Source organism: Helianthus annuus, chromosome 5, assembly GCF_002127325.2.
Source record: "Helianthus annuus cultivar XRQ/B chromosome 5, HanXRQr2.0-SUNRISE, whole genome shotgun sequence".
Classification (NCBI taxonomy): Eukaryota; Viridiplantae; Streptophyta; class Magnoliopsida; order Asterales; family Asteraceae; genus Helianthus; species Helianthus annuus.
The window spans coordinates 137462039-137472554 of NC_035437.2; the positions used below are offsets into that span (position 1 = coordinate 137462039).

The 10516-nt window shown below is 37.2% G+C and overlaps 1 long non-coding RNA gene across 2 annotated transcripts; it reads right to left on the bottom strand.

The window, feature by feature from the left end:
• Nucleotides 1-3652: 3652 nt before the first annotated feature.
• Nucleotides 3653-6469, bottom strand: LOC110939203. 2 transcript variants are annotated; one of them, XR_002592063.2, is made up of 3 exons: nucleotides 6344-6469; nucleotides 4987-5056; nucleotides 3653-4189 (listed from the first exon to the last, which is right to left on the bottom strand). It is a non-coding gene; the product is annotated as an uncharacterized LOC110939203 (long non-coding RNA). The 2 variants fall into 2 exon arrangements; XR_002592064.2 differs by having other exon boundaries at nucleotides 4987-5053; nucleotides 6344-6457.
• Nucleotides 6470-10516: the final 4047 nt, after the last annotated feature.

Consider the following 10516-nt stretch of genomic DNA (forward strand, 5'->3'; position numbering starts at 1 on the left):
CATCTTCTCGGCTGGAATCGACTCTAACACTAAGCCACAACTATGAACTTTGTTGGTGAGCTCAGAGAGTCCATGATTCTACCAAGTTCGAAGTTAGAAAGTTCATTTGTAAAAAGTGTGAAAGTTAATCACCAAATCATAGCTTGGTCCTCAACATAGTGAGTGTCATTATCAGATTGCCAAGGCAAATCTGATGTACCAGCTGTTTGATGTGAAGTTCTTGTAAAATATGAGAAAAGTAGAAGAAATATAGAAGAAATAGTATGTTAGTGAGTTGCAAACTCACTTAGAAGGTTTCTGGAAGTAGGAGGCAGCAAGTGTGCGAAATCAGATTTTGAGAGAGAATTTCGGAGTTGTGGAAGTGGAAAAATGAAGAAGTGGGTTGGTATTTATAGGCTAAGAGTGAGTTTGGGACGGCAGGATTTCGGGTGACAGGGACCTGTCGCGCAAAAGGGCCTTTCGCATGAGAGGGCTATCCCATGTTGCACGAAGATCCAAGTTTGTTGATTTTGTGCGTTTTGACGGTTTTGTGCGAGTGAAATGCATAAGTGTAATGTATGAATAAATGAATTTTGCTTGTATAAACAAGTATGTAATAACTGTATATTAAGTATGTATATAACAAAAGGTATAAAGAGGTCGAGTTTCCATTATGATTCAATTCAATGATTAAAAATGAAAGATGATTACAAAGAGAATACAAGTTTCTATAAATAGAAATACAAACGAAGTTGCTAAAAAAAGAAAGTTACAAAAAGCAAGGCGTTACAACTCCTCCTCTTCTGTCAACTCTTTACCTTCCGCCAATTCATCCAAATTTTCCAGATCTTCCTTTAGGGTCATTTCAATTTCCCTTTCCTTGACTAAAACCTACTTTTTCCATTTTTTAATATTCTACCTTATCACCTTAAAATTCTGCATTTAAAACCAAATCTGCCTCTCCCATACCCACAAAATTTTCTGTCGCCTTTTGAACCACCTTGTCAAAGTCTTTCCTCTCCATCCAGGAGTTGAAAATTCTAAACAGCTTAGGGCCAAAATTTTTATCCACACAACTTAACACCAGAGGGCAATGGTCCGAGTGCACCCTGGGCAAAGCCCTAAGCTACGCTGCCGGCCATAGAGAAACAATCGTGACAAACCAAGACTCTGTCGATCTTACTTTGTTTATTTTCGTTATCTTTAAGATACGTGAATTTCCTCCCTCTCATGTTGTATACTCTCAACCCATTTTAAAAAATGAAGTTATTAAAATTTGAACCACAAGTTTTATTAAAATTAGAGTTTCTCCTTTCATCCCGATTACGCACCGCATTAAAGTCCCCAAAAATCACCCACCAACCCGAAAAATGTCCCATGACCACACTAATGTCATCCCACAGAACCTTTTTTGGGAGACCTTTTGAGGGGGCGTAAACATTGATAAAATTGATACCTTTGTTACAACCCCTGATAACCCCCCTAGATAATAAAAACTAGAATGTTTGATAGAGTCGTGTACTTGATGATGCTAGGATCCCACATACTAACGACCCCTCCAGATCTTCCAATGCCCCATGATCCATCTTGAATTTGCCTGCAACCGTGGAAGATCTTGTAACGCGATGAAATCTATCCCGTTCTCTTTCGTTAAATCTTTAATCCAACCCGCTTTATTTTTAACCCCTCCCCTAACCCTCTAATGTTCATTGAAAGTAAATTCATATATTCACTTTCTGAATTCCTTCTTCTACCCCCAATGAGGGATGTAACATGTGTCTCCTTAATAATGTTTTCTTCCTCTTCCAAAGGTTGCACATTTAAATTATTTACCACCATGTCCTTCCTAACCTCCTCTAAATCCCCCTCAACATCATTTTGATTCGCTGTTTCATCCTGCTCTCCGGTTGTAAAATTGTCCTCTTGTATACCAATTATTTCGTTAAGATCGAAAGGATCGTTCTATCTCGTCGTCTTTCTTGGCCTAGGAATTTCATTCTCTTTCACCTTACTATTTTTAAGTGTGTTGGTCTTCCTTATTTCTTGTACCTTTTCTGGCCCCACTTGACTTCAAATTAACATAAAATCCACACTTGGGTAATTCTGTCAACATAGCTTCATTATTTTCAAAAATTCCTTCCTTAGGAACCGTTCCTTTTTCCACGTGAAGGTTGACGTCGACTCTTGGAGTTTGCCCACCTTCCTCCATATACTCATAAATGAAATTCCCCCCTTGCCGTTAGTCTCCTCATTACTCGCCCTTACATTTAATTCTGCGGCCCTATCCTTTTATCGTTAATCTCACTGACCGGCGGAGAGCAAAACTCACCAGAATTCTCCAACGGTTCTGGTGATATCGAGACATCTTGGACTGCATTCTGACATTGTCTTTCTTCAAATCGCCTCCATTGTCATACTGCTAGACTACCAGCGTTACTTAATCGAAACCGTCTTCTGTATACTTCTCTTCCTCCGATAAACAATCCCATCCATCACCTAAGTCCGACTGATTGTTATGAAGTTCAATAAAATCGGGCACCCATTCTCCCCTTTATTCTTCATCCCAAGTTCTAAATCACTTACCTTTATCAATGATAATAACCTCTTCTTCGATTCCTTTTACCGAATCCGTTAAAACACAGACACAATCAACTGTCAAATTACTATCCTCCGGCTGCCGTTGAGAGGCATATATAACTTTACCGAAAATCCTCCCGACCATATCATATACTTCATTCCCGGAAAAGTGAAGAGGGACATCAAGAATATTCCACCAAGCTAATCTCTCGAAGGAAATCGATTGTCCTGTCCAGATCTCCACACTATGAAACCAACCAAAACCTGGCGCATCCGACCTAATAACGTCTGCCTCTATCGTCGAATTAAAAATTATAAGAACATTCAGACCCCCAATATATTTAATTGCCGACTCGCCGTGCTTTGCTTCCTTCAACAGAACATCGATTTTCCTAAGCGTCCAAAGATCCTTCACCTTTCCGACAATCGCTGTATCATGAAACTCCTGATACACTTTAACATACTTCGATACTATCACCTCCTTCTGCTTAGCCTGGTTCTATTGCCTTCTGGAAACTATTCTGGCATATGATTTTGTACCAGATACAAAGGTATTAAAACTCTTTACTTCGTGTTCCTTGTAAACGTGAACCTTATCTTCCTTTCTTTCCTTGATCTCTTTCAGCTCTTCATTCTCCAATGAAAATATTGCAATATTGATGAATAATCTGAAACTTGCAATCCAAACATTCTTCATATTCTTCTCCATATCAACCGGGTCTCTAGCATCTTTGAAACTAACAAAGCCGAATCGATACCCCTTCTTGTCTCTTTTCCTTGCGATATGCACTCCTTTTATCAAGAAAAAAGTCCCTAAAACCTCCGAAACATCTTTCGCACTGCATCTCTCCGGAAGCCTCGCCACGTAGAACTTCGTTATACCCCTGTTACACCTATCTTCCCCTTGGTCGGAACCCGTTCCCTGTCTCTGGCCATCCCTGTCCACCTGTTCATCGGTAAAGTAATTGGGCTTGGTGTAACGTCCGCGTTTACGTCTAATAAAAGACGACCAAAGGACACTAGAAGAATAAAAATTTCTTAAGAGTGTCCAACTTTTCGCAATTTAAAACAATGATATCAATAACATATGCATTTATTTTAACAAAATTTGGGCATGACCCGTCCGTAAAACGGGCATACCCCTGTTTTAATCATAATCAAACTAGATACAATTCTACAATTCGTTCAACAAAATACTACTAAAAACCATTACAAAAATTTTTGGACCAAAAACATTTGAACAAGCTAGCGGAAGCGTTTGGTATGACATAACATGAACAGCGCTCGCTCCGATTCTCCAAGTCGCCTAAATTGAGAATTTACCTACATTCAACAACAAAGCTTTAAAAAGATAGTCAATATACTTATCTGCTTATAAAACCATTATTTTAATTCTATTCGAGTATGTACTTTCATTTTTCTTACGCATTCGATTACCCAATTAAATGGGTATGACATATATTTTCATGCGACTCACCCGTTGGTAGATGATGACGACCAAGCATAAAATATTGTATAAACTAAAACGTCCATAGCGTATTCTAACCGCATAAGTTACTTCCACCCAATTAACCTTCCATCATTCAATCGTTTTATTTCTATATCAACACTTCGAAAGTCCGACATACATAACCTGCACTTTCAAACATACTCAATAATAACTTGGTTAGCAAACCCGTAATCTCAACATGTTCAAGTACTACATCTTCGTAAAAAGGGTGCCAACCGTTTATATACATCTATTTAACTATCACATAATGTACGCCTTTCGCATAACTATGAACATGCATATGTGTATATATATATATATATATGTATTTTCCATACACATCATGCATACTAGTTTATACGATTTAAACTCACCATGACACCAATTATTCAGACCTACATACCATCCTATTCACTTCAACTTAATTAACACACCTCCCTAGTCATGCATATGACCATCCGATAATAGACTACTTATAAACAATTCCTTCCGTACTAGTCAATTCATAAATCACGATTAAATCCCTTTTAATATTACAAAAATCCCATACTCGATACTTACCGCCCCTTGGTTTAATCCACCAACCCTGTTTCCAATAATCTTATCCCTATTAGTTCCAATTCCTTTACTTCGTATATTAGACCAACTAAATATATATAAAGATCACATACCTTATACTCAATACTCAATAAACGATCTTGTGGTAAGTCTACACTGCTCATTACTCCCAGTATCTGCATCTTACTTCCATCACCTTGTTTATGATTTAATCATACTAATAAACTCGGATATTTATATCACCGACAATAATTACCATTATCACACAACTTCGTACTAAGATTAACTCTCCTCTACAATTCTTACCGCACACCATATAAATATTTTCACAAAGGTATTTATATAATTAATAAAACATGCTACATGAGTAAAGCGTCACTCACCTTTTTCCATAGAGGTGTTGTCTTCCATGCTATCCTTGTGACCCGTTGTTTCCCATCTATGTCATACCTGCTAAACAACAAGTCAACTTGCAAATCATTAGAACACATAACGACCATTCACCCCCTTTTTAATACGTAAGTATTATTTATCCAACTCGTTATATGTGTTCTTGACGATTTTCACCATTAGTCTTTTAATTAGGTCAACCCTATTCATTTGACCCATTTTCACCCCTTAGTGCAAGTGCTTGCAATGCTCTTGAAGCAAGTACTTTAAACACTTCTAATATACTAAGTTAGATACACATAAATAACTAAAACTAACCATTTATGTTTAGTTCTAATGTGTTCTAACATCCTTTTTATTTAGTTTTACAAAAACTTTATTTTAGTGCACCACTATTCTGCGCAACTGTTGTATTCAGCCTATTAGACCCTTGTACAGTTTTAGTTGGTTTGACATCTTCAAATATGATATGTAAAAAAATTCTTATATCTTTTCAACCCAACAAATATCACCCCAAGTGGAATTTTCTATGATTTTCAGAAGAGACAGAACTGATTCATAAATCAACTAATAATTCAGCTTTAAACCAATCTGCTAAGCTGTTTTGTACTGCAGTTTTCGTACATCTATCATTCTTATTTCCTCTCATTCTAAACATATTTAGAAAATTTACTCCTAGGGCTTTCCAACCATATAAAGAACACCCCAAACGGACACTCGGTTGATTTTATATGATTTGTCGAATTCTGCCCAAAATCTGATTAAAAAGCTGCGAAAATCATGTTTATGGTGCTCCTAACTTCGACCCAAACCATAAAACGCAGCCCTCTTTCATGGTTAAAACTTATGTTGAACTCTTATAAAGGGTTAGGAACATCAAACACATTTATTATATATCAATGGATGGTAAAACATTACAAATTTGCAAACAATCATTCCAAAACCATCCAATTTCCAAAATCCCCAATTTAAATCAAGAACCCTAATCTTCATAGATCAAGTACAACCATAGTTAATCATCAAGGAAGTAATTACAACCTACTAACATCAACATAAAGTCATAAAATTCAGGTTATAGTCATAGCTTGTTCAATCAAACAAGAAACCCTAACATGCATATTAATCAACAATGGAGTTTCTAAGTATCATCAACATGAAATAACTATGATAGAATTGTTAACTTCTCACCCAATGGGTTTTTGCTAAAACTCAATCAAAATGCTAAAATCAAACATGATTCCTATCATATCTTGCATTCATAACTTCAAATCACACTCATATTTGCATAATTTCATGATTAGATGAAAAACCCTTTTCCTAAAATTCACCAAATCAAAGAATTCGACTTACCACTTTACTGAACAAGGTTAGATGTTTGCAAATTGAGGTTCATGCATCCGATTTTCATTGAGATTCCTACTGAATTCGATGAAGTTGGTGAAACTAGGGTTTCACCTTGCCTTCTGCCCCTGTACGATCGCAAGAAACCAAACACTGGTTTCTTTCTTTTTTTTTATTTTTATTCCATTACACATTTACACATTAGCCCCCTTGTCTATCAAAGTGTGTTTAAGTTTGTTATTTCCCTTACTAACTTGGCCTTTTATCTTTATTTAACTTAGATACACACATATATAAATTTACTATCATTTCCTTACGGTATCGTTTTACAGTACCGTCTTCCGTTGTCTAGCATCACAAAATAATATTATTTTATGACATGCGTTAGGTGTAATATAATCTAGGTATATATTTTAAGCCCTTTTTACACTTTTTAACCAAGTTTTAAATTTATAAAACACGATATTTACTAACACTAAACACACATATGGGCAAGTGCATCCATCGTGGACGTAGTATAGTGTTGGTAAGATACCGAGGTCGTCCAAGGACACAAGAGCTTTTAGTACCAGTTTATCTTCAACGTCTAATCAAATCAAAATGTTAGAAAAAGGTTTTAAACTAAGAAAATAAAACTAACTAAAATGCTGAAAAATAAAATAAAAGTAAAAACAGATAGACAAGATGAATCACTTGGATCTGACTCGTGTGTAGTGTAACCTTTGATTATTTTCACACTTTTGCACTTATTTAAGAGATTATCTTAGTTATTGTAGTAGGCCCCTCTTTTGAAGGTGACGTTACCCTCAACCCAGTAGTTTGAATCAGCAAGGATACAATCCTAAATGGTCGGATTATTGAAAAATAATTAATTAAGTTATTAATGCATAATGTGGTAGGCCCCTCTTTTGAAGGCGACGTTACCCTCGGCTAAGTAGTCTGAGTCAGCAAGGATACAGTCCTAAGTAGCCGGGTTAAAGTTTTAATAGTAGTTTAACTTATGAGGGGATCAAAGAGTTTGGACCCCCGCCATCCAATACCTTTGGGTATTGAAGGAGGTCCTACTAAATTTGACCCAGGTCCTTTGCAGGATCTATACACTGAACAATGGCAAGACTCTTACCAAACTGTTCCCTTAACCCCCGACCAGGTAGCCAACATACCTCCATATAGACCGTGGAGATACGAATGGTGAAAATCTTTTATTTTATATAGACAGTAAAATAATGCCAAGACACCACGGACAAACGATAAGGAAGAATCACCTTCAACATAAGAAACTAATAATTAAAGTCATTAATACAAAACCAATTAAAAAGTGCAAAAGATTAAAAATAAAAAGTATTACACTAAACACTTGTCTTCACCAAGTGATGTAAGAGACTTAGGCAAACATGGCCTTTGATTGTCAAGAACTCTTATGATCAATCTTGGATCCCGAGATGACTCACACACTCTTTGATGGACAATGGATGATGGTGGTGGATGATGGTGTTATGATGGTGGTGGGTGGTGGGTGAAGTGTGAGAGAGGTGGTGTGCCAAGGGATGAGTTGCAAGAGCTCCAAACACTCCTATTTATAGGCTGAACAGAAGCTCGGGCACGGCCCCGTGTCCGCTGGGCACGGCCCCGTGTCCATCTGACTCTCTCTCTTCATTAATTGTAATTCGCAATTACAATAAATGCGCCTGCAAGAAGTTGACAACGCCCCTGTGTCCGCTGGGCACGGCCCCGTGGTGGGCAACAGAAGCTTCTATGAGTTTGTCTTTTCTGCTGGCACTTGGGCACGGCCCCGTGCTCACTGAGCACGGGGCGTGTTCAGTCTTCTGTCTTCTTTGTTTTGCTTGGGAAGATGCTGTCGGGGGGTCGGGCATATCACTTTTGTTCCCTTTCTTGTATTTATATTAGATTTTGCTGTCTTTTTGCTTCTTTTGTTATTTTAAGCTCATGTAATCCTGAAAATACAAAAGGAAGACAAAAGCACACTTTTTCCAACATTAGTACTTAAAAAGGGGTTAGTTTTAAGCCACAATTGATGTAATTTATATGTTGCATTTTGTGCACATCAAATACCCCCACACTTGAATCTTTGCTTGTCCTCAAACAAAACTCTTTATAATGTGGCTTTATTCACTCCCAAAGGGAATGGGTAGAAGAGAAGGTTTTTTGGGCTTGTCATAGAGTGTCGGGATTTCCAAGATCATTTAGGTTTTATTTTTATTTATTTACAATCCTATTCGTCATGATTTATGAAAAACATTTCATAAGATAAATTATTTATTAGGGCATAACATACCTTTTTAAAATTACATTTATATACAAGTTCACATACCTCACGGGGAATCACTCAACACTCGGCCGAAGGTGTATTTTTAGTGAATCACTCGAGAGCGGCATGGAACTTACTCCTACCATAAGCTTGCCAAGCAATCAATCCTCCTCCTTTTTAACTATATACCTTTGTAAATATCAAGAGGACTTTTTGGGTGAAGGGTTAGGCTTGGGCTAAAGGTGGGTGGTTGGGTTAGTGGTTAGTAAAAGGGCGAAAAGCGTAACAAACGTCGGTTTTTGAAAGACTTTTTATTTTTCACATTTTTATTTTATTTTGATGAACCAATTGTTTCAAACAAAGTTATTTTTGATGAACTTGTTTGTTTGTTTGTTTGGTTTCATCAATATATATATATATATATTTATATATTTTGGAAGAGTCATTAGAAAACCGAACGTTGTTACTAAAAGAAAGGTTTAAAAATAAAAAGGTTTAGGTGGGTAAAAAGGGTGATTGTTTTGGGTTAAGAAATGAAAAGGTTTAGGCTCAAAGGGGTTAACGAGGGAGATTTTGGGTAGGTAGTAAAAAAAATGAAAAATAATGGTGTAGAAAGAAAAAGGGTTAGTCCTAATGCCTCCATCACTTACTTACTCGGGTTTAAGTTGGTAAAGACCGGGAATGTATTGTTGTGGCAAGTTCTAGAGTCGTACGAACCAAGCGGCTATTCACACAAGAAACGAAAAATGAGCACTTAGTGTAAAGATATGTATTTGTATGCTCGATAAAGGCTCAAAATTCACTTTTGTGGGAAATGGTTTTTTTTATGTGATCAAGTATATATAATCAAATTTTAACTAAGTTTGTCATGCCTTTTCATAATTTTCTTATGTTGGTTTTTTTTATCACGACGCTATCGGTTGTAAATTTAAAAAAAAAAATATAACCTTGTTAGAACTTGAATTTCCAACTTAAACTTAGACAAGTAAAAAAAATGAAAATTTTAAAAAAAAATTAGGGTGATTAGCGGTTCCAGTAGAGTTTTGTGTAAGGCTTGTTATTAGGGCTTGCAAGATTCAAGGTTTTAGCATCCCCCCCCCCCCACACTTAAATTACACATTGTCCTCAATGTGTCTCAAAAATAAGTTTTTAGGTTGATTGAATGTGTAAAATGGTATTAAAAGCAAAATTTTATGTTACTGGCATCCTGGACACGGCCCCGTGTCTATTTGACACGACCCCGTGTTCAACTGCCAGTAACGAAAACTTACAGAAGATGGACACGTGGGCGTGTTGGCTAGGCATGACCCCGTGTCTGGCAAAATCTGCAGAAGTTAAACGAACAGCAGATCTGGGAGGTGGGCACGGGGGCGTGTCGGCCGGACACGACCCCGTGTGGACAGTCTGCAAGGCTGAAAAACAGGTTTCTTTCTCCGATTTTCATGTCCTGGCTTTAGTAGTACTAACGTTTACCACTCTAAGCCTCGTTTGTACCTGTTTTATCAGTAAATACCACACCAAACAACACCAAACGTCCTAAATTACCAAGTTTAGCATCCAAACCATCAAGTTAAAGATAAAAACAAAAACAGAAAATAAAAACAAGTTAGGGAAAAGTAAATTGTTCAACACTTCGGCACGCAGGTCGGAAACTGTTCGATAGAAAAGGGAATTTAACCTGTAGGATCACCAACCAGCCGCTCCTACTCCTACTCCTGCTCCACCCGCCTAGTCCATGTCTTCATCACTGTCATCACCTCCTTCCCCATGCCCCGCCATATACTCCCGGATGCTTCCAATGTCATCTTGGATATCATTGATATTCATTTCAATGGCTCCGATCCGGTGGTATGTGTTGTTGGCGAGGTTGTAGGTGTTTTTGTGCACATAAGGTTTTCCTGCAAAAGATCATG